At 42.3% G+C, this 25,992-nt stretch overlaps 1 protein-coding gene across 1 annotated transcript in view; it reads right to left on the bottom strand.

The window, feature by feature from the left end:
- Window positions 1-25,992, bottom strand: part of CDH11 (cadherin 11) — a 165,204-nt gene that overhangs the window by 76,507 nt on the left and 62,705 nt on the right. Inside the window, exon 2 of the mRNA XM_020813987.3 lies at window positions 23,085-23,209. The gene's annotated coding sequence lies outside the window, so the exon portion shown is untranslated. The remainder of the gene's footprint in view (window positions 1-23,084; window positions 23,210-25,992) is intronic.

The following is a 25,992-nucleotide window of genomic DNA, read 5'->3' as shown; positions in this document are numbered from 1 at the left end:
TCCACAAGGACTATCGGAGAGGACCAAGGACTAGAAGAGGGGACGATTATGTTCTCCCTCAGCATCTCGTCCAGCTCCTTCCGCACCTTGTCCCTATAGGGTCCCGTTACTCGGTATGGGGATACTGCCTGCGGGGGTGCATCCCCTGTGTGGATCCGATGCATCACTCCCTTCACTATCCCCGGCTTGTTGGAAAACACCTGTTGATATTTACTAAGCAGCATTTTTAGTTCTTGCTGCTGGTCTTGGGTGAGTGCAGGACTGATCTTTACCTCCTCTGGGTTGTATTTTACTTCCCCTCTACCCTCCCAGAAGGGTAATTCAGCTTCCTCACTCTCAGCTGCTTTTATAGCAAATAGAACCCTCTGTTCCCCTCTGTAGTAGGGTTTTAGGGCATTCACATGAACCACCCTCCTTGCTTGGTTCTCCTCCTGCTCTATTAGGTAGTTCAGATCTGACATCTTGGAAATGACCCTATATGGTCCTGCCCATTTGAGCTGCAGCTTATTCTCTCTGCAGGGCCTAAGCCAAAGCACTTCCTCCCCTGGGTCAAAGTGCCTCTCTCTAGCTTTGCGGTCATACCATGTTTTCTGTTTGACCTTCTGCGCTTGCAGGTTTTCTGCTGCCAGCTCTAGATTTCGCTTTAGGTCATTCATCAAGGTGTCTATGTAAGTCACAACGTCTTGTGGGTCATCCTGGGTGATCTGCTCCCAATTTTGTTTTATCAAATCAAGGGGCCCTTTCACCCTTCTCCCAAATAAAAGTTCGAATGGACTGAACCCGGTACTGGCTTGTGGCACTGATCGATAAGCAAACAAAAGGGATTGCAGCTTCTGGTCCCAATTGTTTGGATTCTCTGCCAAGTAAGCCCTAATCATGCGCATTAGAGTCCCATTGAACTTCTCAGTTAACCCATTACTTTCCGGATGATAAGCAGTGGTTTCCTTGTGCTTTATTCCACAGATTTGCCATAAGCGTTTCATGAGCTTTGACGTGAACGATGCCCCCAAATCTGTGATTATCTCTGAGGCAAATCCCATCCTGGACATGTACCCCACCAAAGCATCTGCCACTGTGTTAGTTTCAATATTAGTCAAGGGTATGGCTTCAGGATACCTTGTGGCATGGTCCACAATTGTTAGGATGAACCTGTTCCCCCTCTTTGTGGCCTTGGGCAAAGGTCCCACAATATCCACCCCTATGCATTTGAACGGAGTGTCAATCACAGGCAAAGGGCACAGCTTTGCTTTGGTCCTGTCGCGGTTATTCCCCTGCCTTTGACACACATCGCATTGTTTACAGAACTCCCTGATCTGCTTCCCTATGTCAGGCCAGTAGAAATTCTGTGTGATTCTCTGCTGTGTTTTGTTGACCCCTAAGTGTGCAGCAAACATGTCAGAGTGCCCCCTTTGTAAGATCATGGGGCGATACTTTTCAGGTACCACCAGTTGACTTCTGATCCCATCTCCCCCTTTTGAGATGTTCCTCAGGGTTTCTCTATATAAAATCCCCTTTTTCTCCAGAAATCTCACTGGGGTTTCAGGTGTTAGCTGGGCGTCAGTCACCTGTTCAAAACACTTTTGGAGAGTGGCGTCTGCCTTTTGCTCCTGTCCAAATCTGCTGTCTGTGGTTAAGGTTTCCACCACAGCTTCTGAACTCCCCTCTGCTTCCGCCTCTGGCTCATCATTACCCCCCTGAACTGTCCCCGTGGTGGCTTGTGAGCGTGTAATCACTAGCACCCTTTTCACATGTTCAGCCAGGTCATTTCCCACGAGCACGGCTGCTGGCAGAGTAGATGAAATCGCTATCCGCCAATCTCCCCTCCAGCCTTGAAAGTTGACAGGTACCTCTGCTACTGGCAGAGAGATTACCTGCCCCTCAATACCTGCTACCTTTATGCTCTCATTTGGGATTATAAACTCCCGGGGAATGATATCGGGATGGCACAGGGTTACCTGGGAACAAGTGTCCCGCAGCCCCCTATACTGACGGTCAAGTATTCCTACGTCCACCCCGGCTGTCTCAAACAACTGAGAATCTGTTTTTATCAGCAAGCAGCGCTTTACCTCCACAAGAGGACCATTTTCCTCAGCCTGCTCAGCATAGGTAGCTGTTCCAGACTGAGTAGCCATGGCAACAGGCTCCCTCTGTGATACTGAGCCTTGCTCTTTCTGGACACAGAACACAGCTTTTGGCTTGGTCCCACTAGAATTCTGAGGCACCATTCCTTTTAGCTGCTTCAATTTCTCACACTCTGAGATCAGATGACCCTTTCCCTGACAGAAATAGCATTTTCTGGTGTATTTTGATTCTCTCTCCTCTTGTTTGGGTTTTCCCTCCAAATTCTGAGGGCTTGGTTTCATGCCTGAGGGCTTCCCTTCACCATGGGCCCCTCCCCCTTGCTGGCTTTTCCCTGGTCCCTGAGAGTACTTGCTGTAGGTTTCTTTGGGTTTACCTACAGATTTCCCCTCACCCAAGGGCTTTCTTATTTGGGAGATAAAATCCGCGATCTCTGCGGCTGCTGCCACAGATTTCGGTTTCCTTTCCCTCACCTGGAATTTCAATTCCCCATGCAGAACTGAATAGAACTGTTCCAGGGCTATCAAGTCTTTAAGCTGTTCATAGGTCTCTGTTCCCTCCTGCGACAGCCATTTCTCAAGCAGCCTCACCAATTGGGCCCCCACTTGGGTAAAAGTCTGTTCTGGCTTCTTGGTGAGGGACCTGAACCTTTGTCTCAGCTGCTCTGCATTTATCCCATGTCTTGCAAACACCAGTTTTTTAAACTCTGCGAAATCTTTCATCCGTTCCTCAGGCATCTCGGCATAAACCTCAGCCAGGCTACCACTGATTAAAGACCGCATGATGGTCATCTTCTCAGTTTCCCTCACTGAGAAGTCCACAAACGCTCTTTCCACTAAGGAAAAGAACACCTCGGGACAATCTCCCTTGTGGTACACAGGGAATTTCTTCAGGTCAGCCTTAGACAGTTGGCCCCCCTCAGAATCCCTATTATTATTATTGTTCTGGTTCATCAGTTCCAATCTCTTTAATTCAAACGCCATTCTCTCTCTCTCTAATTCAAATTGCCGCTGTTTCTCTCTTTCCCTTTCCTCCATTTCCCTCACCCTCAGTTCATGCTGTTGGGCTATGAGTATTTTTCTGAGTTCTGGGTCTTGCTCTCCTGTGCTGTCACCTTGCACTGAGCCAAATTCATCCTCAGAACCTTGGTCAATCTGGGGGTCTTTCACTTCACTCATGTCTGCTATCTTGCTTCGAGTCAAGGGCATAATCCCCCCTCGGAACAGGCGGCTTTAAAAAGTCAAGCCTCAAAATAAAACGACCACTTTTTTCCTTCTTGCCTCAGAACCAGCTCTCCCTAGAGATTGCTGCTGTTCTTCAGCACTACTTGCAACAGTATCGAGTCAGAGCCTACCCCCCTCTGCTGGGCCTCTCAGCTGGCAAGCTAGCTCGCTGTTGCTACGCAGTTTTGCCTCAGCGTTTTCCCGCCAAAATCAGGCTGCCTCAGAGCACCTTAATCTAAGTCTCCCCAGTTGGCACGTTCTTCTACTAGTGCACCTCCCCGTGAGGTACACCTAGAAGATTACCTACGCGCCTCAGACTGTCCCTGACTGGACCCCCCTTGCTCTGGGCACACCTGCCAAGGCTTTGCTGGACCACTGGACAACTGGACCAGTCGTATCCCACCGCTGCCACCAATCAATGTGACAAACCCAGACCTACTGGGATCTATCACACAGTTACTAAGCTGCCACCAACCATTCCCTATAATAAGTCACACAGACCAGGGATGGATTTTTAAACAACAAAAAGAATAAAGTTTATTTTAAATACACACAGGGAAAAATAAGCAATCAGGTGAATAAAATAAAGTAACGTGGCTTATTTTCACACACACCAGCATACAGTTTGGTTCACCTAGAACCTTTAACTTAAAGCACAGACCCTGAACCCATCAGTTCTGGCTAACCAACAGACCCCTGAACCTTTCAGGTTGGTACTCTGACACACAGTAGTACCCTGTCAGACACCCAGACTCCCACAACAGCTTCTTCTTCCCCAGCTGCTGCTTCGTCCCAACCCAGTGTCTCACAGTCTGTCTCAGCATCCCCTCTTCACCACACAGGCATCACATATTTATACAGTACAGCCCCTCCTCCTGATGTCCCGCCTTCCACTCCCCATAGGATGGAACTTTCCCTCCAAACCCATGACAGACAGGTAACATCAGTGCTGTTATGTATGAAGGTCTTGGAACAGTGCCTTGTGTGGCTGAGAAGGCCAGTTTGAGAGTGACCATCCCTTCCACACTGAAGACAAATGCAGTCTGTCCCCTGTCCAGCTCCCTGATTTTGCCGATTTCAGGACTGCCTCTTTGCCTGAGCCTGCCTCCAGGCTGAACGCTCAGATGTCAGGGTTTCTCGTCTGTTGAGGTCCATTCCTAAGGCCTTCAGATCCCGCTTGCAGATGTCTTTGTATCACAGCTGTGGGCTCCCTATGGGGTGATTTCCCTGCACTCATTCTCCATACAGGAGATCTTTAAAAATTAAGAATGAAGAATCCAAATCCACAGTAATCAGTTGTGTTTTTTTAAAAAAAAAATCAAAGTAAAAGTTACAAAATGAAAGTATGCCGTATGTTGGCTAGTATACATTGGAAATGGTGAACTGAAGTTGAGAGCATGCGTGCTCATCTCTGATCAGGACAACCCAACATTCAGGGTGTAGCTACCAGGCACATTTCTGCCTCCAACTCAAGGTTTCATAGGATGCTTTGGGGTTCTCTGTATCCTGCTTTTCAATTGGTTTTATTTGTACACAAATGGCAGCTGAATAGCTGCCTAAAGGGAGCTGCAGAATTTCTTGCTCTCCATTTCAAGTACAATTTGCAGCCATGTACTGTATGTTATCTAGTGCAAACACCATTTAAAAGTGTAAAGGAAACAAAATAGCCCCAACAGAATGACACTGAAATAGCCTCAGGAGAAAGAGTAAGACTAAAAGGTTCAGGAAATGAAAAATGGTGATAAACGGAGTTTCAGTTTTTTCACTGCCCTTAGGGAGATGCACTCAAGATAAATGTGACACAGACCGTCTGTTTCTAAACACAAACTCAGTCAGAATAGGAAAACTATGCCATTCTTATTAAGGAACACAATGATTGATGGTATCATTTGAAATAGTGACTAAGCTCTTGGACAAGTTTGTTTTAAATAATAATTGTGTACTTGCGTATCTTGGAGCTAAGTGAAAAATTCATACTTTACTGAGTGCTCAAAATCCAATATCACCATCCCCTTTCTCTCTCCTAGTTTCAGTACTCTTGCTATTATATAAGCGAGTGGCAAGCGATGGAGCCCTGAAGGGGAAAGATCGGGAGTCAAGAAACTGCCAATTATTGTATGTTGTGTTCGCATTCTAAGCCAGCTCTGAGTGCTTTTCATTACAAAGACCTCACATGTAAGGAGGTCAAAAGTAACCTTTTCACTTTTCTATTCATTTGCTGCCTCATGCCAAAAATTAGTCCATGAATTTTTGGCCACCAAAATAGCAGGCTAATTTAAACACACAGCAGATGTATGTGCTTTAGGTCTAAATTAGCAGGCAGAGAAAATGCAGTCTTATTTCTGTGATTCTTTGGCGATTATGCACAAAAATTTTCTTTATTTCATTACCTAGAGTCACAAGGTTTAAATCCAATTATAAATCCCGAATTGAATTGATGGAACGTTGTTGAGCCAACATGGACATAATTTCCAGTTATTCAGTTCAATGATAACCGTTGGGATTGCTGATTGGATTGACCCAGGTATTTCCTTCCTAATGGAGATGTTCAAAGCATCTAACCAGTCAACCACTGTAATCCAACCGATTTGAATCACCTTTGTGAGAAAACATGATAGCCACCCTCTACTTCTCTTTCCTTGGAGAACAGCTGGTTGGATAGCATAGTGGTTTAGGGTTCTGATTGCAGAGCTAGAGGCTGGGAGTTAATTTCCCCTTTGCACATCACAGAAGAGCTGGCTTGGGCAAGTTGCACCGTCTCAAGGTGCCCCCAGAAGAAGGGAATGGAAAGTCACTTCTGAGAATTCTCTGCCTAGAAAAATCCTACAAATGGTTACCATAAGGCAGAACCGACTTGATGACACTTCATGATGATGATGATGCCTAGGACAATGATGACAATGATTGGGAGAATGGTGGGGTGGAAACAAAATGAAGGAACAAAAATGAAACAATGGGTCTTGGAACTATTACAAGAAGAGGCTGTGCATGTGTTTTTATCATATCTGCATGTGGACAGAGAAAAAGAGAAGGAGGAGCCCATGTGCTTGTCATGCTCAGCAGATGACAGGACATAGAGGTCTGGTATAGATCAGCAACATTAAGTCAGGGAAGTTACAAATCAATCCCAAAGCAATGCAGAAGGTTAGTTAACCAAAGGCTCATCAGATGGGTAGGCAAAATGGGGAGATCCTACAAGCCAGTAACAGTCCAAACAGTTAAGCCAGGCATTTATCTACCTTATAACCTACAGAAAGCAGGGATACAGTCTGTCAGTCAGTCAGTCCAAAGGTCAAACACAGTTCAAGAGTCAGGTATCTGGATACGCAAGGAGTTAAAACGGGAAATGGAAGAGACAATGTCTCCAGTGAGGCTCCAACAGAAGGATTGTATAGCTGGATAAGTGTGGCTCCACCTGTAGATATTTGGCCACTTGTGGAATAAATTCAATTCCAGAGGCCAACCTGTGGGAGGAAGAGTTATTCCTAAGGAGAAAATCTCCCTCCAAGGAGCCCTTCTTTCCAGTCATGCATGTCTTCTGGAAGCCTCAAACCAAGATGATGCCTTCAGCCTGCATTGTTTCATGGGTGGACCTCTTTCTCTTCTGATTTAGTCACCAGGAAACCATCAGGTATGACCTCAATCTCAGTCCAAGGCTTTGCCGCCAACAAAATCTGGCAGTACTTCCCCCAGCATTGAATTCTAGGAGTTCTGGCTCATCCTTATTGGATGACTCCTCTGGAGGACTTATCTGGCAGGACCATACCAATCCTGGCCACCACTGACATGAGGAGATCAAGCCAGCACTACCCATGATCCTTCCTCAGTTGGCTTTGTTAAGAAGTCCCAACGTGAATCAGGACACCCTTCAAGACAATCATCTTGGAATTTTGTTTCAATGCTTCTTGATCAACTTTCACAGTCTTAAAATCTTATCTCCATGTTTCTAGTCCAGATTGTTATGATGTAGGGATTACACAATGCTTGCTAAATTCTCCATTCACACCAATTTAAGATGTTCCTGCTTCCATGAAGAACTTTTAGGACCCATAAGATTCCCAGGTGAACGTGAGAAAAGGAATGCTATTTTTTTTCTCATCGGTATTTCTAAAATCTGTGCATACTACATCTGTACAAAACTAGGGCCCTTCCCCTCAGCAAGCCTAGCTAGCTCGGATGGTGCCCCCAATCCCTAAATCTCTATAGATTTAACAAGGTGGATATAATTCATCAACTGTGTAATGTTTCTTGCTTTGTGTAGCCTTAGGGAGGCAACAGAATGCCAAAAATTACGGTACTGAGGAGCTGGCAGACCACAAAGCTCAGCTGGCAGGGAGCCTTCAATTTGGTTTGCCATCAATGGTACAGCCCATTTTTGCCATTCATGCAAAACTCTTCACTTTTGATCAGAACGGACATTAGACAATCAAAATCTGCCAAACCATTACAAAAAGATCTGCATGTTTTGGGGACATTCAGCATGCTGGCACAGGGCAATCATAAACTGTTCCCATTTTCCTGGAACTCTGTGCTATTAATTTTTCTTTCTAATGAACTGCCCAGTTTCATTTATGCAAAGGAACTATGATGGAACTGCAATATAAATGTTTTGTGTTGTGCTTTTATTTAAAAAAACAAAACAAAACAAATCTTTCTCCCACAACAGCCCGATATAATTGAAAAGGTAGTGTTGCCCACAATGGAAATGGCTGAAGGGGAACGTTTGTCAACAATGAGGAAATCTTAACTCATAAAATGATTCTTGTAGCTTTTGCTAATTTTAAAAGTCTATTTACTATTGGGATTTCAAAGTCACTTCTGCTCTCCAATTTCTGCAAAGAAGCAGACAAAATATCTTGGGAAATAAACTGCTTATTCTAATATGAAATACAATTGGGACACAGATTCTCCACCTACAGCAATTTCAATAGAAGCAGCTAGGGGTGCCGTTACACTATGAAAATAAACTGAAAGATGGATTAGGGTTTTTGAAATTGGTTTAAAGTCATGTAACAATCACATGATTTTTAGATCAGTATGTGCATCCTCTTCAGAAAACTTGTAATCCATTTTTAAACTGTGTGGTATAGTGGTCAAGGGGGCTACACGGATGTTTAGAATTGTGGCGTTTTAAGCTTTGTGTTGTGTCCGCCCATCCTCCCACTGGCTGCCTCTCTCAGCCACTTTACTATAACATACACTTTTACAGATAACAGATACAGGAAGTGTATTATTACACATTCTAAGGTTTTTTTTTTTTTTAAGCAGTTTTATTATTTTGGAGCTCAGTCTTGGCCTCAATGTTAGTCCTTCAAAAACACTTTTAAAATTCGGGTGTAGGTAAGCAGTCACAGATACTTGGGGTCAGCTCCTGGCTCCTGGGAGCTGCATTGGATCCATGAACTGTACTTTGCCCACCCTAGTGTGTAAATCAGTGAGTTTTCACCTCTGGCCAACTGTGTGCATCGGCCCACCGGAGCTACCCTAGTTGTGACTTGCTGCCCAAAAGTAAATAGGCCCTGTTTCAATTAATGGGACTTACGGAAGAGTTGACTCTCCAAATTCTCACTGATTTAATGGGTCTTCTCTGGTCTGACATACTATGGGGTAACAGGATTCCGTTCTAGGTACTGTATGACTCTTTACGCTGTGTCTTTATTATTTCTTCATCTCCTTTCTCCCAAATACAGTATATGGTACATGGTCCTCCTCCTTCATACTTTATGGAGGCCAAGGAAAGTCAGACTGGTAAGACGGTCTGTCCAAAGGTAATATTGAGTTTCAGTTGACTTCAGCATGATTCTCCTTGAATTTTTGAGCTTTCCTGCTTATTGAGGGTGTGGGAGTGTGAAGGCCCTCCTTTCGCCCCCTTACAGCTTTCTTGATTAACGACAGCACAACACTGAAAGCAACATAAATCCTTATCTAATTCTGGAGAACTACTGTTACAAAAATACAAATTTAAATCAATTGGTTTCATTAAAAAATAAATTGATTTCAGTTGCCTGCTTCCCTTAGCAAATTTCCAACTTAATGGATTTTAATACATTGGCTCCTTTTACTGCTTAGGATATTGCAGCCAGTGGGGCATCCCTTGAATTGCAACAAGTAGCTTCAAAGAGGACGTTTATTATTGGGCTTATGGTAGGAGAATGGGAACTCTGTCTTCTTATAACATAGTCCCAAGACCGACCAGTTCCCCCATAATTATTTTTAATGTAACAAGCAAACAAACAAAAAAAGTGTATGTTGATTGTATCCATGGAATGAAAGTTCCCTGCAATGTAAGGCACTGCTCAAAAAACAGCCCACAGAAACCCCTACCCTCATTACAACAGCCTTGTGTAAGGCACTGAAAATGACATGTCTTTTAATACTTATTACATACATTCATGAACATGGCTTTTATGTAATACATGAGCAACACTGCTAAAACTTTCCTTTTTTACTGAAATATTGAAACCTTTTTCGATATTCAGTCAATATTGTATGGAAGATGTGTTGTCTCTTAAACAGAGGTTGGAAAAGTCAGTTTTCTGGACTACAACTCCCAGAATCCCTTGGCCACTAGGACAACTGGCTAATCCAGCTAAAGGAGTTTGGGAATTATTGTACAAAAAAGCAGCTTTCCCAACCTCTGCATTAAACACAACCTCCCTAAGGGACATAGGAACTGCACCATTTGCTTCCATATTTCAACCTTTCACAGTCAGTAAGAAACAGAGAAGACATAATCTTTCTTTCCCTCTTAATTTATACGGGTCATATGATGATACGCCCCGCCATGTAATATCAGCTGCTAAACCCTTATTGATATTCACAAAAGCACATAGTTCAGAAATTGCTGCCACATTCTGAGATCACTAATATTTCTGATTAGAAATTCATCTATGCAAGCTTCAAAAATTTGTCTAAATAATTAGTAAATTAATGGAAGCATAATACGACTCATCTAGGGAAATCAGCAAAGCTGCTCCCGGGGCTTGTGCATACATTATATTTTCAGGGCATTTACTCTAGGATGGTTGCCTTTTGTCCTCCAGCTTACAGGGAAGAGGTAAGCTATAGCTATTTCTACAGCCACACTCTAGAAGAGTCTCACTTACCTATAGTGAAGCGCTGACACCTCTGAGATAAGTATATTCTGCTTGGGAAAATGGAAGAATGAAGAGATCAAGCATATAGCCTATGGGCTGTTTATCTGGCAATGGGTTAGTGAGTTCTGTCTTGTGAAGGCTCCATTGTGGAGCAGACACTGAAAACAGAACATCTGGGGAACTCAGATAAGCAGTCCCACCTGTGAAAGATCAATGAGACAAAGGCTGGTGGGGGGGAAATCATCAGAAATGTGAGATTCATAGCAGGATCCAGCTGAGGCGGAGTCCATGATTGACTTGACTTCTGCTTGATGATCTTCCACGTCCTGCTAGCATGAGTATCTCTGTCACTCAGTGACTGCATCGCAGAATCACCAATGAGCCACCACAGATCAAATGCCTCCGAAAGAACATTCATATCTCTCCACATTGATTGTTGTGTAAGACTTTCCCTGTGTCCATTTAGAGATGCTGAAGCGCTGTGTTTTGGCAGCAAATCATGTGCCATTTATACATACAGTATGTGAGCCAATCCTAAGGATTGCTTTCCAGCTATCTGGTTGGCACAGAGAAATTCTTTAGCCTCACAAATGAATTCTAAGAAGATCAGTGATCTTGTTTGTTTTAACCTGTCCATTTCTGAGATTAAAAGCCAGAAATAGATTGCTGGTTGATATGAATCTTGAGTCTTGAACAAAACTGCCAACACATTTGTATCTGTGACTTTTTAGGGGTATGATACTTCACTATGCACCCTTGATAGGGTCCGGACTTGATGATCCATAGGGTGTCTTCCAGCTGTGCAGTTCAAAGATAATGATGATTTCAGTGAACAACAGAAACAAAACAGAGATACCTAGGCTTACTTGGCGATCAACAAAATCCATAGTGATATATGATGTCACTCTGTGGAGAGCTTCTCTAAGAAAATCATTACATCCTTTGTAATTTCTACTGGCTTTCAAATTCAAAGTCACTAAGAAAATCAATGGGACCCTTCTCAAAACTAGCTCCCACCTAGACTCAGACTTGATTTGTTTCACCCTGTTCTTGACAACTCTGAACAATTTCCACTTGATTCCATTGCACTTTTCACAGTGCAAAGCAATATTTCTATAAGTTGGCAGCCTTACAACAAGCTCTTTTAAAATGTTAATTATTCCCAACAATGCATCTACTAGGGCTTCTGAGTCACACGACTCCAAACGCTTTTCTAGGTTCACAATTCTAGACCAATTTATGTATCCAAGACAGATATCTCTACACTCACAGCAAGGGCTACTGCGGAAAAGAATACCATCATTTTTACCCATCAACAAAGATGTGGAACGTACTTTTTTGAGGCTACCGATTCCAAACTCACAGAGGCAACATAACCATGTTGGCTGCCTGCCCGTCAATGATTGTGATTCTCTGCCTACAGTGTATTTTAATTTGCCTTCTTCAATAGCCTCTCCTGCAGTGCTTTTAAAAATGCATTTTTTGTGTGTTTTGTCTAAATATGCACCAGGAAGGGAAAAAAAACACACACAAAGAAATGTCCTCTTATCTGCCATGAGTAATTCAGACATAAACATGAACAGTTGCAGCAATTGTCCCACACAGTAACTTAGGCCTGCTTTAAATTTGACATCAAGTGTTCAAGAAAAACATGCCCATGTTCAGCAAAATTTCCATATCCATCATATCCACCATATCTATATCCACGGTTTCTGGCAGTTCCCATATAAAAAAGGGGGTCATTTTTTAATTCAGACTTTCGACTTCTGTGTCTTAACATACTGTATATGTCTCCCAGTGCAGTTCCTGGGCCCCTGGGTTCCTGGCATGCTAATGTCATAGGCAAAGCTTAAATAAAGCACAGAAGCCAAATATCAGGAAATAGGGGCCACTGGATCACATGGACTGCTGCCTCTGTTGAGTCTGTACACAAACACACACCCTTATACTTTGAGCGTTGCAGGTACACAGTTATACCAATTTGATGGCACTTGAACTGCCATGAAGCTTTGTACTTTGATGAGGTGATCTCTCCTGTCATTCAGGGGGTCGTGTTAGAGCTCTCCAGCAAAGCAACACAGCAAAGTCCAAATCCCAGAACTGCACAAGATGGCGTTATGACAGTTGAAGTGCTCTCTCTCTCTCTCTCTCTCTCTCTCTCTCTCTCTCTCTCTCTCTCTCTCTCTCTCTCTCTCTCTCTCTCTCTCTCTCACACACACACACACACACACACACACACACACACACACACACACACACAGAGTCAGTCATCTGAAGACATTTGAACTGCAAACTCATCATGGACTACGTTTATCCCCTGCCCCCTTCTTTCACCCGGCAGCAACCATTTTATCACTCTGCAGCAGATAAGAGTGAAAGGAAGCAAGGAACTATTTGATTGATTGATTGATTGATTGATTGATTGATTGATTGATTGATTGATTGATTGATTGATTGATTGATTGATTGATTGATTGATTGATTGAATTTATATCCCACACATTTAGTGGACAAGCCACCACTCTTGCTGGCTTCCAAAAAATGGCATGCATGTACAAACAGAATTAAGATATTAATCATATAAAAAACATAAACTCCCCATAAAACCTCCAGTCTAGCAAATACTCCAAGACTCAGACTGGCTAACCATGGGCTGACACACAATTACTAAAAAAATAGTATTACAAAGGGGTGAGGCTTGTAAAGTCCTGGGAGAAAAGCAAAGCAAAGCAAAGCAATGTGTGCTGCTTTTATACCACCCCATAGTGCTTCAAGCACTCTCTGGCGGTTTACAAGTTAATTATGCAAGCTACACAATGCTCCCCTCCCCCCAGCGAGCTGGGTACTCATTTTACTGACCTCAGAAGGATAGAAGGCTGAGTCAACCTTGAACCAGCTACCTGGGATTTGAACCCCAGGTCGTGAGCACAGTTTTAGGTGTAGTACAGCAGTTTAACCACTGCGCCACGAGGCTCTTCAGGTTTTAACTTGCTTCTGAAAACTCAGGAGGGTGGGGGCCAATCGTACCTCCACTATCATGATCTCTCTCTAGTGAGAGGCCTCCTCCATGAGACTTCTCTCCTCCTTCCATCAAGAAGAACAGGAAGTATCCTTTAGCAAGGTGTAGAAGAGGGAGTGAAAAGAAGCTGGGCTAATTCATTATCTTTGCTAGAAGACCAGCAAATTATGTTCCATTTTTCCTGGAATTGTTCGGTCCAGATGGTACTTACTACAAATATTTATCACCCTTTTTTCCCTTCTCTGTTCCAATATTCTTTTCTTTTCTACTCTACCTTCTACTCCCTGAAAGCAGGGATTGAATTATTGCTGATTTTTTAAAGTTTTTCCTTGGTTGGATAGCATTGCAGGGGCAAAAAACAAAACAAAATGAAACAAAAAAAAAACCCCTAACAACTCTCAGATAAATACTTATTTTCTTTTGTTTAACTTCTGGGCTTCAATTGAGAGTTAAAGGCAATTTCTCGGTGGAGTCACTGTTTTGTCACATTCCTTTTATTCCTTCGTGAAGATATTCCCCTGCTCTGCCTTTGGGATGTTGTCGGCATGCATCACACAATTTCATGACGGATACCCATGTATATATAGAAGCCTTATAATATCCTCCTGTTCCTCAGATACTGACATTTGAAAACTGTGATCACGCTTCATTATCTTCTCCACAGACTGAAATGGATTCTTACCAAGGCCATTGAGAAAGCTAAAAATGAAAGCAGATTATATGTATACACTGTTCTGACAGATGAGGTTTTTTTAAAAAAATCAAAACAAAACTTAATGTCTCACTGCTCTTCCATTATCCTCGTACCTATAGGATGTTGTGTTTAATTTGTGATACATACCAAGAATGGATACTCCTTGTGGGACTAAGCATGAGGAATGTGCTTGAAAAAACAGCCGCCTTATGTGCACTAACTCTGGGTATCAGTGGGAAGGGGATGTACAACGTAATGCGATTGGTCTTGCCACTCGTTTGGCGGATAAGTCCTTTTTCCATTTCTGGCATTTGAGGCAACCCTCCACCCCTCTCCCAATTGGTTTTCACTCCCACTGTTTTGCTTATAGCTTTCTCTTCTTCCTCTGACCATTCTCCAAGCACCAAACATGCAGGGGCTCCTGCATGCTAGAGTCTCCATTTCCCCTCCTCTCCTCCCATCTGACTGTATCTACAGATGTTTACTGTAAGTAAAGATGCCCTTTTCCATTCTAAATGCTTCTAGATTTATTTTTATCATACAAAGTGCTAGTTTTGCATGCAAATCATAAATATAGGGTGTTTGGTGAGATTGGGCTGATTTCTCCATAGTTTTTTTTTTCTCTTGTTACCTTATATTCTGCTAACTAAAGGAATAATCAAATTTCTAGCAACCACTTTTAAAAACAAAAATCCTGAATAAAATGGTGTAGAAATTCACTGGGTTTCATTTCATAATCAGTGTATCTTGCACTTCCTAAACAAGTTACACAGCTGAAAGCTATTATCCTTCAACATTCAAACTTCTCTGAACTTTGCAATGTAATTCATTGATCCTGAAGGGACATAAGAATGCATACATTCTGGAAAACAGCATAGGAAAGCATATGCTGTTTTCCAGATATATGCCAGATATATATGCAAAATGTGATGTTAGAAATGAAATGGAATGAACATGTGGCTGAAAGGAAGTGAAAAGATTCATCTGTCCCTAAGCACCAGTCCAGGAGCTAAGCTGTATCATTGTCTGAGTTACTTTTCCCCATTAGCTGGATATATCTGGATGGAAAGAGCTTGAAGGCAGGGAGGTTATAACATAAAATCAGTATGCAACTGAAGGGATAAGTGTACAATACAATTCTTTTTTAAAAAAACACACAACTCCAGTTTATGGATGTGGGATATTGTGCTTCTAGATCTACAATTCAATATTTCATGAAATGGCCCAATATTGTTGCAAATTATTGTGCCCACATTGCCAGCAGGAAAAGGGATGCCAAACTTTACATAGCAAAGGGCAGCCTGAACGTTGACAACACCGATGGCAGCAGTCAAGATGGTCTACAAGATGCCCTCTTCTGTTCACTACCATTCACAAAGTGACACTACACAAAGAAAAATCCCAGAAGCTGGCTCCTTTTCTCATCAGTTAATTGCAGCTCATCCAAACACAAAGCACTTGTCAGGGCTGTTTTTCAAAAAAATGTGAATGGTTGAGAACTATTTAATATGGGATGTTGTTGGTTGCAAGATCTGAGCAGAGCTGTTAATGATAGAACATTTTGGAAGTCATTAACTCATATAGTCAGTATTGCCCCCTCCAATGTCTGGACTCCTTCCAAATTTAAAAAAAGGACTGAGACTGACCATTCTCTTTCAAGATAAGCAAGTTTGGTCTTTTTGACCTTTTTGACCTTGTTTTAAATCTGCAGACAGAAAAGGTCACCAATATTGGGGGGAGCTTTACATTTTAAAAAATCAGAACTTAAAAACCATTTGCTCAGATGTTCTAAATGTGGCACAGAGCAAGTGCAGTCTGTCTGCTATAGCTGTGCCAAACTGGATGCTGTTCAGTATCAAAATTATATTTTTTGGGGGGATACCCCTATCTTTTGAGTTGATTTGCTCCGTTGCACAGTATCTACTGCTGCACTCTTGTGTGTTCAGTGTCAGCGCCTGTACAGAGCACCAGAGGTGACAAAAGAGAATGTGGCAGCTGTCTGATTGTTTTGAGAAATAATGGCCGCACAAAAAAAGACTTCCTCTTTCTTCCTCCCATCTACAGTGTGGGAGAGCACATCTAAGAGTGCCTGTGCCAAGCGTTCTCCCTTCAATTGCCTCTGAAGGTGGGTAATGAAACGACAGAATATGCAGTTTTCAAGGCCAGCACATCATGGCTTTCACTGTGAGGACCCCTTAGAGGCAGCCATTGTCGAAACAGGAAGCGACTGGATGGCTGGAGTCAGGATTCTGCCTTCTTTGGTCTGTCCCTCATCCTCTCTGGAACTATAACCAGCCCCCCTGGGGGGGGGCTCTTTCTACCCTGGCTTTCTGCTTTTGTGCACAATGGTGAAGAGAGGAGACAAAGAATATACCATTAACCCTGCCTCCTGTGTGGGCAAAGGGTTTGTGCACACATACAAAAGAGGCAGGGAGTGCAAACATTGCATAGGACTATTGCCGTTGTTGTTGGTGGTGTGTGTGCGTGTGAGAGAGACAGAGAGAGAGATTATCTTTATTGTGGGATGGGCAGAGCATGTGGACATGTGGTATGTGATCTGGAAATTGTGGAGTGGCCTCAGCTTGGGACAGCTCCACTCTTTCTATTCAGGTGTCAAAATCAACTTTGATTGCTGCAGTCTACATTAAGCGGTAAACGAAGATATACATACACACACACACATATACACTCAAAGGCATGTCACCAAGCACAAGCCATTTAGCTGCCAGAAGTAAGGTTATCAACACTCAAGGACATTTTGAGCAGAGATGAAGCAGCTGTCAAGCAGAATGTTGCCAGGCTGACTGTAAAACAATATGAAGGAGTCTGTTAAGCACTAAGCCGTAATGTCAGGGACTCGTGAACTGTATTATGAGCATTACAATTCAGGTGGGAACTTCATGTCAGGTGCTGCTAAGAAGGTTGTCCCTGCTATGAGCTCTGTTACAGTCAATGTAAAAAGGGCTGGGGAAGTCTAAACGTGAACATCCTTCAGTTTCAAAAGCCTGCATAGTCTATGGGAGACAATTGTGTATCTTCAGCATCAGAGATGGTAAACCAGCCAATGTGACTGGGAAGGGGAGGCATGCAAAGCAACCGGAATACCCAGCATGTGAAATTCTTTGTTAAAAATCTGCACTGTCATTGGACTCAAGTATAAAAAGGAACCAAGTCAGGAGTATATGAGTGTTTTCGAGGCAACCCCAGGCCAGACAAAAAAGCCCACAGGAACTGAAAAGTTTGGGCAGCACACCCCCACAGATCTGTCATGTCAAATCTGGCATTCTCATGCCACAATCCAATGTGACACAAGGGGGGGGGGAGGAGGAAGCAAGATGGGAAAGGGAGCAATGATGTTTACCCTAAACATGAACCTTCCTTGCCTTTCCCGCTGCTACATCATTCAGTACATAACAGAAATCTTGAAGCTGCAGCAAGATCCGTGGAATGGGCAGGGGTCCAAAAGAATGGATGGACAGTATGGAAGCGCTGGATCCTTGCATTGTCCTTTTAAAGAGGAATCAAAGATGCCTGTATCCATTTTCTTTTCAAAGCTCTTACCCACTTCCTGTTGGCTGATTTGGAGGGCCTTCTTTTTGCAGCTGAAACCAAGCAGAGGAGGAAAGAAACCAAAACAGAGTGCCCAGCTCTGCAGATTGACACGGGTGCCCTGCTTTCCTGCCTGCAACATTGATTCCATGACCTGGCCTTTCCATTGGCATGTTCCGGTCATAGGACTGGGGTATTTACAGAAAAACAAGGATCTAAACAGAATGTCAACCCAAGGGCACAGGATGGGTTAGCTCCAATCTCTATGGCTTGTACTAAAGCATGAACTGTGTCAAAGCAGTTTTCCAAAACTGTACCTCTAATTAATAATGATCCTTTCCAGAGTTTTCTAGGTAGAGAATACACAGACGTGGCTTACCATTCCTTTCCTCTGGATGTGCCCTAAGACTGTGCAGATTGCCCAAGGCTACACTGTCTGGCTCTTCTCCTAGGAGGAATAGTGCAAATTTGAACTCCCAGCCTCCGGTATCATAACCAGATACCTAAACCAATAAGCTACCTAGCCAGCTATCTTAAGCAAAGGGATATAAATCCTTTCATTTGAAGGTCGTGCTGAGCCCTACTTTTGAGCTCTCTAGCAACCCACCTTGACATCATGGCAAATGATAAATCAAGGGTTTCAAAACAGCAGAGTCCACCAAAAGCAATTTCTCAGACAACTTGTACGTTAGCACACGCTGATATATGCATTATGTCATGAGACACAGCTTCCCCTTCAGATACAAGATAATCACAGAATAGATATCAGACAGTCATGTACAACAAATCCGACATACATAGTTATCACAGTTGAATTCTCATATAGGATCAGTTGAGGTGCGTATACGTGGCAATTATAGAATACAATAGAATGGAATGGAACGAAAAATTGCAATCTTATAAAGAACCTTGTCTCATAAGTGGATAGCTCAGTGGTTTAGGTCTCTAGCTGTGGAGCCACATGTTGAGAGTTCCAATCCCCACTGTGTCTTCCCGACAGGGGCTTGATTCGATGACCTATGGAGTCCCTTCCAGCTTCGCAATTCTAAAATGATTATAAACAGTGTATTAGCAGCCTCTAGTCTGAATGATCTGACAAATGGAGCCTGAAGTGGATGAATAAAGCAACATCTCAAATCATAATATAAATCTCTGTACATGTATACCAGGGATTTCTTTTTTGCATGGGCCCAAAGGGATTCTGAAAAATCTCTTGTGCCCTGGATTATTGCATTGGGCAGATCAGACTCTTGTTAAGAGTAAACATTCTGTGCACTTGAATGTCGTTAAGGGAGATAGTAGGATGGTAAAATATCATAAGCAGATAAAATAACCAAGGGAAAACAGGTGCTAGGGTGTTTTTGGTATGAAGTACTATCCAGATGAATCCCAAACTGGAATTAAGATTGCCGGAAGAAATATCAACAGCCTCAGATATGCAGATGATAACACTCTGATGGCATAAAGCAAGGAGGAATTAAAGAACCTCTTAATGAGGGTGAAAGAGGAGAGCTCAAAAAATTGTCTGAAGCTCAACCTCAAAAAACCTAAGATCATGGCCCCTGGTCCCATCACCTCCTGGCAAATAGAAGGGGAAGATATGGAGGCAGTGACAGATTTTACTTTCTTGGGCTCCATGATCACTGCAGATGGTGACAGCAGCCACGAAATTCAAAGATGCCTGCTTCTTGGGAGGAAAGCAATGACAAACCTTGACAGCATCTTAAAAAGCAGAGACATCACCTTGCCAACAAAAGTCCACATAGTCAAAGCTATGGTTTTCCCTGTAGTGATGTATGGAAGTGAGAGCTGGACCATAAAGAAGGCCGATTGCCGAAGAACTGATGCTTTTGAATTGTGGTGCTGGAGGAGACTCTTGAGAATCCCCTGGACTGCAAGGAGAACAAATCTATCCATTCTGAAAGAAATCCACCCTGAGTGCTCACTGGAAGGACAGATCCTGAAGCTGAGGCTCCAATACTTTGGCCATCTCATGAGAAGAGAAGACTCCCTGGAAAAGACCCTCATGTTGGGAAAGTGTGAAGGGAAGAGGAGGAGGGGATGACAGAGGACGAGGTGGCTGGACAGTGTCATGAAAACAACTGGCATGAATTTGACCCAACTCCAGGAGGCAGTGGAAGATAGGAGAGCCTGGCGTACTCTGGTCACTTTGTGTCAGACATGACTTAATGACTAAACAACAACAACAACAACTATCCAGACGTTCAGCTATAAATACAGTGTCCATGTTTGGTAAGGAATTGTAGATAGTGCGTTTAAGAGGAAATAAAAGTAAGAAATGACTGACAAATAGGGCTGCATGGGGATTCCCCCCCCCAATTCAAATTGAAGGGGAATTCAGTGTTTTGAACCAGATCGTTAAGGTCAGGTAGAAATCCAGTATGCCATGTGGAGCAATCATTGCATCCACATAGCATAAGCACCTTAAGTCAGTGTTCCCCAACCTTGGGCCTCCAGATGTTCTTGGTCTTCAACTCCCAGAAATCCTGGCCAGCAAAGGTGGTGGTGAAGGCTTCTGGGAGTTGTAGTCTAAGAACATCTGGAGGCTCAAGGTTGGGGACCATTGCCTTAAGTGACTCTATTTCGTCTGTCTCCTTTAAGAAAAGCTGGAAAGAAAAAAGAGGGAGGGGGGAATCATCTCCTTGTCCCTTCCCATTTCTGGGAAAAAAGCTTTCATTTAAAAACCAATTCTAAACGGTACAGCACATTAGTGCTTCCCTACCTCTGTTCCATGGAGGAACAGAAGAAGAAAGGAAGCTTTTAATTTCAGAATTTCCCCCCTTTCCAATATCATTAAGCATTTAGGCTTTCTGCTTAAACTACTAGGGTTGTTGGGAAATTGGAACCAGCTGGGAAATTAAAAGTAGGAAGCTTCATTTTGGTTCATTCCCAGCAACTGTATTTCCTGGAAATTAACCAAAATGGAATCATCATACTTGCACCCCCCCCCCAAAAAAAAGAGTAGCCCCTGACAGGGATTTAGAAACATATGGGTAAGAACACTCTGGGGGCTGGCTGGCTAGTTCTAGCAAAAAAGTTGTCACCGGTAAAAGGAGTGGACCAAACAGTGGGCTAAATGTCTTTGTTGTTACCCTTGTAGTCTCTCTTCCTAGTTTAGGAGATTCCCTAAAATCATCTCCATTGTCTGAAGGCAGACGGGAATCCTGGCATTCTCTCCCACTTCACAATAATTCCAGGCAATATCTCCCTTTCCTTTTGGTGGAAGTGACCTTTGCCTTCTGTCTCCAAGGCCTGTCAATGTAGTGGTGCTGCTTTCTGCCTGCCTCTGATCTTCAGGCTCACATGGAGTCCTCTTCACAGTGAGAGCAAGCTTCGTTCCACTCTTATTTGGGGGGTGAAGGTAAAAACAGCTGCCTCCCTCTGGCCCTAGAGGTAGCATGGCATTTGTGTTAACGTTATGGAGATGCCTCATGACTGAATACGTTTAGTTAAATAACACAGAGAAATAAGAGCAATCTAATTAATAAATTTTCTGTTGAAACGGTAAGTGATATATACTGTATAAGTAGAACTGAAAGGAGATACAATGGATCAGAAACAGAATGTTGTTCTTTGCTCACACATCTATGAATGAAATGGGCAATAAAATCACAAATACTAGTGCTTCTTGTTGTGACTCAAATGCACTGCATGAATTATACGAGCAACATAATCTTTGCAATTAAAATAACATATGTTTCCTGGCAGAATTCAGTTTAATACACAGTTGCACACATACTGAGCTATCAATTCAGTGTAGATGGACTTTACCTGCCTTTATTGTTGTCAAAGGACTTATTTCACAACATTGGAAAGACAGATGCCTACCCCACCCCTATAACTCAATGGGCAGAAGACTTTACAACAGATGAACAGATGACAATTATGTACAGATATTTGTCTACATCTGGAAAGATTTTCTTGGAAATACTTTCTTCCTCCCTCTTTTCCCCCCTTTCCTTTTCTCTCCTCTCTGTTTTTAGTTCTACTGTATTATATTTTCAACTGATATTTTGTGTGTTTTTAAAAGTTAACTGATAAAAAATGTACAAAACCACAATTGCATGCACATAAGTAGATACAAACACATACAACACAGGGCAGTATGTATGTATGTATGTATGTATGTATGTATGTATGTATGTATGTATGTATGTATGTATGTATGTATGTATGTATGTATGTATGTATGTATGTATGTATGTATGTATGAGTGCTCCTACACTGCTATATCTGGCAAAAGAAAATCAAAAAAAGAATTGCTTCAGATAATTGAACATATAACTTCAGTGACTTCACACAACTTTTCCTTGCAGGTGTTGTCATTGAAGAGAAGTGGTGAGTAATTTGCCTCAAGTTGCATGTTATGGATTTCAGTAAGTAAAGCTGGCTGCCTCCCCCTTCTGCTAACACCACTTTGCTGCAGATCCATTGTCAGCCGCATTGTCTAAGTCTCCAGATTAGTCTGACTTGATCCAGACATTCTTTGGAATCAAATCTGGGCATTTTACAGTGGTGCCTCGCTAGACAATGATAATCCGTTCCACTGAAATAGCTGTTTAGCGAAATCATTGTTTAGCAAAAAGAATTTCCCCATTGGAATGCATTGAAACCCATTTAATGCGTTCCAATGGGGAAGAATCGTCGTTATCTAGCGAAGATCGGCTGTAGGAAAGCCGCTTTGCAAACCGCCAATCAGCTGTTTAAATCGCTGTCTTGCGAAGCTTAGGTCCCAAAGAGACCTGTTTGCGAGCGCGGAGGGAGCTGTCAAAATCGTCGTCTAGCAAAAATCAGTTTGCAAAGCAGGGACCAAACATTGTCCAGCGAAATTCCCCCATAGGAATCACTGGTTGGCGAATTGCTATAGTGATCGCAAAAAGCCAATGTCTAGCGAAAAAACTGTCGTGCGGGATAACTGTCTAGCGAGGCACCACTGTACTTCAATTTTGACCACACACAAGTAGGTCTCAATCGGCACTCAGAATTAAACTGAAGATGGTGTGCAGCCCTAAATGAGAGTAAGAATTACATTATTAACACTGGTTTAAAAAAAGAACACCACTGTTACTCATCACAGAAGTATCCTTGGCACTAGATAAGCTACGACATATGTATGGTCAAAGTCAGTTAGTCAGATTCCAACTGTGAGTGATAGACTGGAATTTCCAAATGAAGTTTTGCTGTGTCTCTTGCTCTAACCTTCCTTTGAAGTGACAGAGTAATCTGGGAGTGCAAGCCATTCTCTTTTCAGCCTTACCAAAGAGTAAAAGAAGAACTTGAAGGGACAAACATAAAAATGAGGAAGAACCACCAAAATAATATGTGGTGTCACTGTCATCCTGTAGTATTTTCTATCTGTGCATAGGTTTGCAAGTGGAGATTTTTGTGATCAAATATCTTACCTTCACCCATTGGCCACCTGTTGCCAATTGAAGTAGAATATTCCATCCATTTGAGGAAGTTGATAATCCCAGTGAATTTTTCTTTTTAGTTCTGTGCTGTCATGTATCTGATATCCCACTCCGTTCTGTAAAACAAAAGAACAATACAATTCCATTAAAGTCCATAGTGATGTTATAAGTACATTGAAATAAGAAACACAGGGAAATAATTGCGAGGGGGGAGCACTACTATGCCAATATTAGAATTAAGAAGTAATCAGGACAGACATATGATTGGGGCAATGGAATGATTCCAATAAGAATTAAAGCCAGGTCGATATTCCACTATCTTCAAGACAAAACAAAATCTCATAAAAGAAAATATGCAGCAGGAGTGAGAGACACTGTAGTACAAACAGCAGGTGGACCCCCCACTGCTGGGATTCAGTAGCTGATTGGAATGTTCAATCAGCATGGACGTTTCTCAGCAATCTGAGGGAAATTAGAAAAAATGTATCTGTTGTATATTGTATAGACTTGGAGATCAATCTAGATGCTTAAAAGCAAATACTGTATAGTGTAATTTTTAGAGCAATGAGTTTCTCTTGTGCAAATCTGGGTTCAAATGCATATTGGGGATGAAACATAACAGAACTCCAAATACAGTGGTGCCTCGCTTAATGATTGCTTCGTTAAATGACGAAACTGCTATACGATGACTGTTTTGTGATCGCAAAACAATGTTTTAATAGGCAAAATCCGCTTTGCGACAATCGGTTCCCTGCTTCGGGAACTGATTCTTCGTATTATGACAATTTTAAAACAGCTGATCGATGGCTTCAAAATGGCCACCCACTGTGTAAAATGGCTCCCCGCTTTTGGACGGATTCCTCACTATACAGGCACTGAAAATGGTCGCCCCTATGGAGGATCTTCTCTGGATGGTGAGTTTTCAGCCCATTGGAATGCACTGAATGGGTTTTCAATGCATTTCATTGGGTTTTTTATTTTCGCTTAACGAGGATTTCGCTGGAACGGATTATCCTCGTTAAGCAAGGCACCACTGTATGTGAAGTATTTTGTCACAGCAGAGAGTGCTCAAAGATGTTCCATGCTTCCCTAGAGGGCAGGATCAGAACTAGGGGAAGCTACATTTCTATGCTTAGTAATTCCAGGAGCTGTAGTCTGGAAAACAGAACATTCCGAAGCTTTGGACTTAATGGACATAAATTGTAGGAAATGCAATGCACTTTAAGATTATGATAACAATATGGATGTTAAGATCAGTTTGTCAATAGAAGCATATTCCAAGAGAAATGGATGGCTTTTCTTTCCGGTAGGTCTGAAAAGAGAGTTTGGACAACCACCAGCTAAAGATGTTTTAGCTGTGGATTGTCTGCACCGAGCAACCTGCCCTATAAAGCTCTATCCATCTCTGTGACCCTTCATTTCTAAGTAGTGGGACACACAAAAAGTGTAGGGAATTCAGGTTTCCCCAATCTGTTTGCAGACTGGAAAGATGAGGAAAGTCTTGTTTGCAGTTCTATTGTAGTGTGCAAGAAATGCAGTTACAATGAATCTACAAAGTAAGCTGTAAACAATGGGTTCCTTCTCTCATTATCTGGTGCCAACTGTTTTTTAAAAGGAAGTCTTGCTAATGGAGAGAGCCTTTGCTTGCTGTTCCTAAGAATGTATGCTGGTGCAGTGGATTTTCTGCATTGGTTCAAGCAATCACACCAATGCAAATGGATCTGTTGTTGTTGTTGTTGTTGTTTTAAGTAGAAGCACTAGTGGGGAAGGCAAAAATACAGATGAGGGAGTGTCTCTGAGCTGATTCTCATTTCCTTTTGTATCATGTGGTCAATGGAAAAAAAGTGAATCAGCCCATCCCAATCCCAGGGCATTTCCTACAATTTTTATCAATGTGGTCATACCCAAGAGGATTAAGTACAATGTAGTAGCATAAAGTGGAAACTCGCAGTATTTATATTAGGATGCTGGCTAAATTTAAATTAGACTTTATTTTTGTGGATTCTTTCTAAAGTGGTCACAAAATGACAAGTAAAGAGGCAGAGTTTATTAATTCTAATTAATCTTATTAATTCACTTGTAAAGGTAAACAAATATTTGAAACATGGCAACTTATTCATGGTGATCACTACAAACCTAGGGCTTTTTATAGGAAGATAAGAATGTGGAATCACTAGTATTTCCTAAAAGGCATTGCCCACAACTTTTAACACGATGCTCTGATTTAGCATATTGTTGATGTTGTTCTTGCTGCCTGTGCTGGTGACTTTGAAGCAATAGATGGGTAAAATCCATATTAGAAGGTTTCCTTTAAAAAAAAAAGGTCTGTGCAATTCAGTCCAATTTAAGGTTGCAACCTTTAAAGTCTAAATGCAACATTTAAGGCTTGGTAGGTGGGAGACTGCAATAAATTGCCGATAAAGAGCTATTGCTTCTCAATGGTTTTCCATAAAGGTTTTTTTTTTAACTTCAACTCCTAACAAGATTTTCTCTTTCTCTTATAAAGTAGGCCATCCTTTAAGGACAGAGTTTATCTAAAGTGGCAACCATTGCATTTTTTTAAAACTGTTGGTAGTTTAGATACAGAAAGGGAGGGGGGAAGGGAGAAAAAACGGGCAAGGAAGAAAAGGAGGGTGGCCAAAAAAGCACATTGTTCTGCATGGTAATTACTCCACAATGCTTGGCATTAAATGGACAGTTGTGGGTCCCAAGAACCATCTGAAGCCTGCATTGTCCTTGCATGATAAAAAGATTAGAAGCTGAAAAGCAGAGGAACCGAATCTCACAGCTTCTTCGCCTGCCCAGTGAAAGGACCATTGTAACATCCTCATAAATCCTCAGCTCCCTGGGCTCTTGACAACTAGAGCAATGGACAATAGAATTCTTGTGTTGAACAAAA

This window comes from Pogona vitticeps, chromosome 10, assembly GCF_051106095.1.
Source record: "Pogona vitticeps strain Pit_001003342236 chromosome 10, PviZW2.1, whole genome shotgun sequence".
Classification (NCBI taxonomy): domain Eukaryota; kingdom Metazoa; phylum Chordata; class Lepidosauria; order Squamata; family Agamidae; genus Pogona; species Pogona vitticeps.
This window is presented reverse-complemented; position numbering and strand designations above follow the sequence as displayed.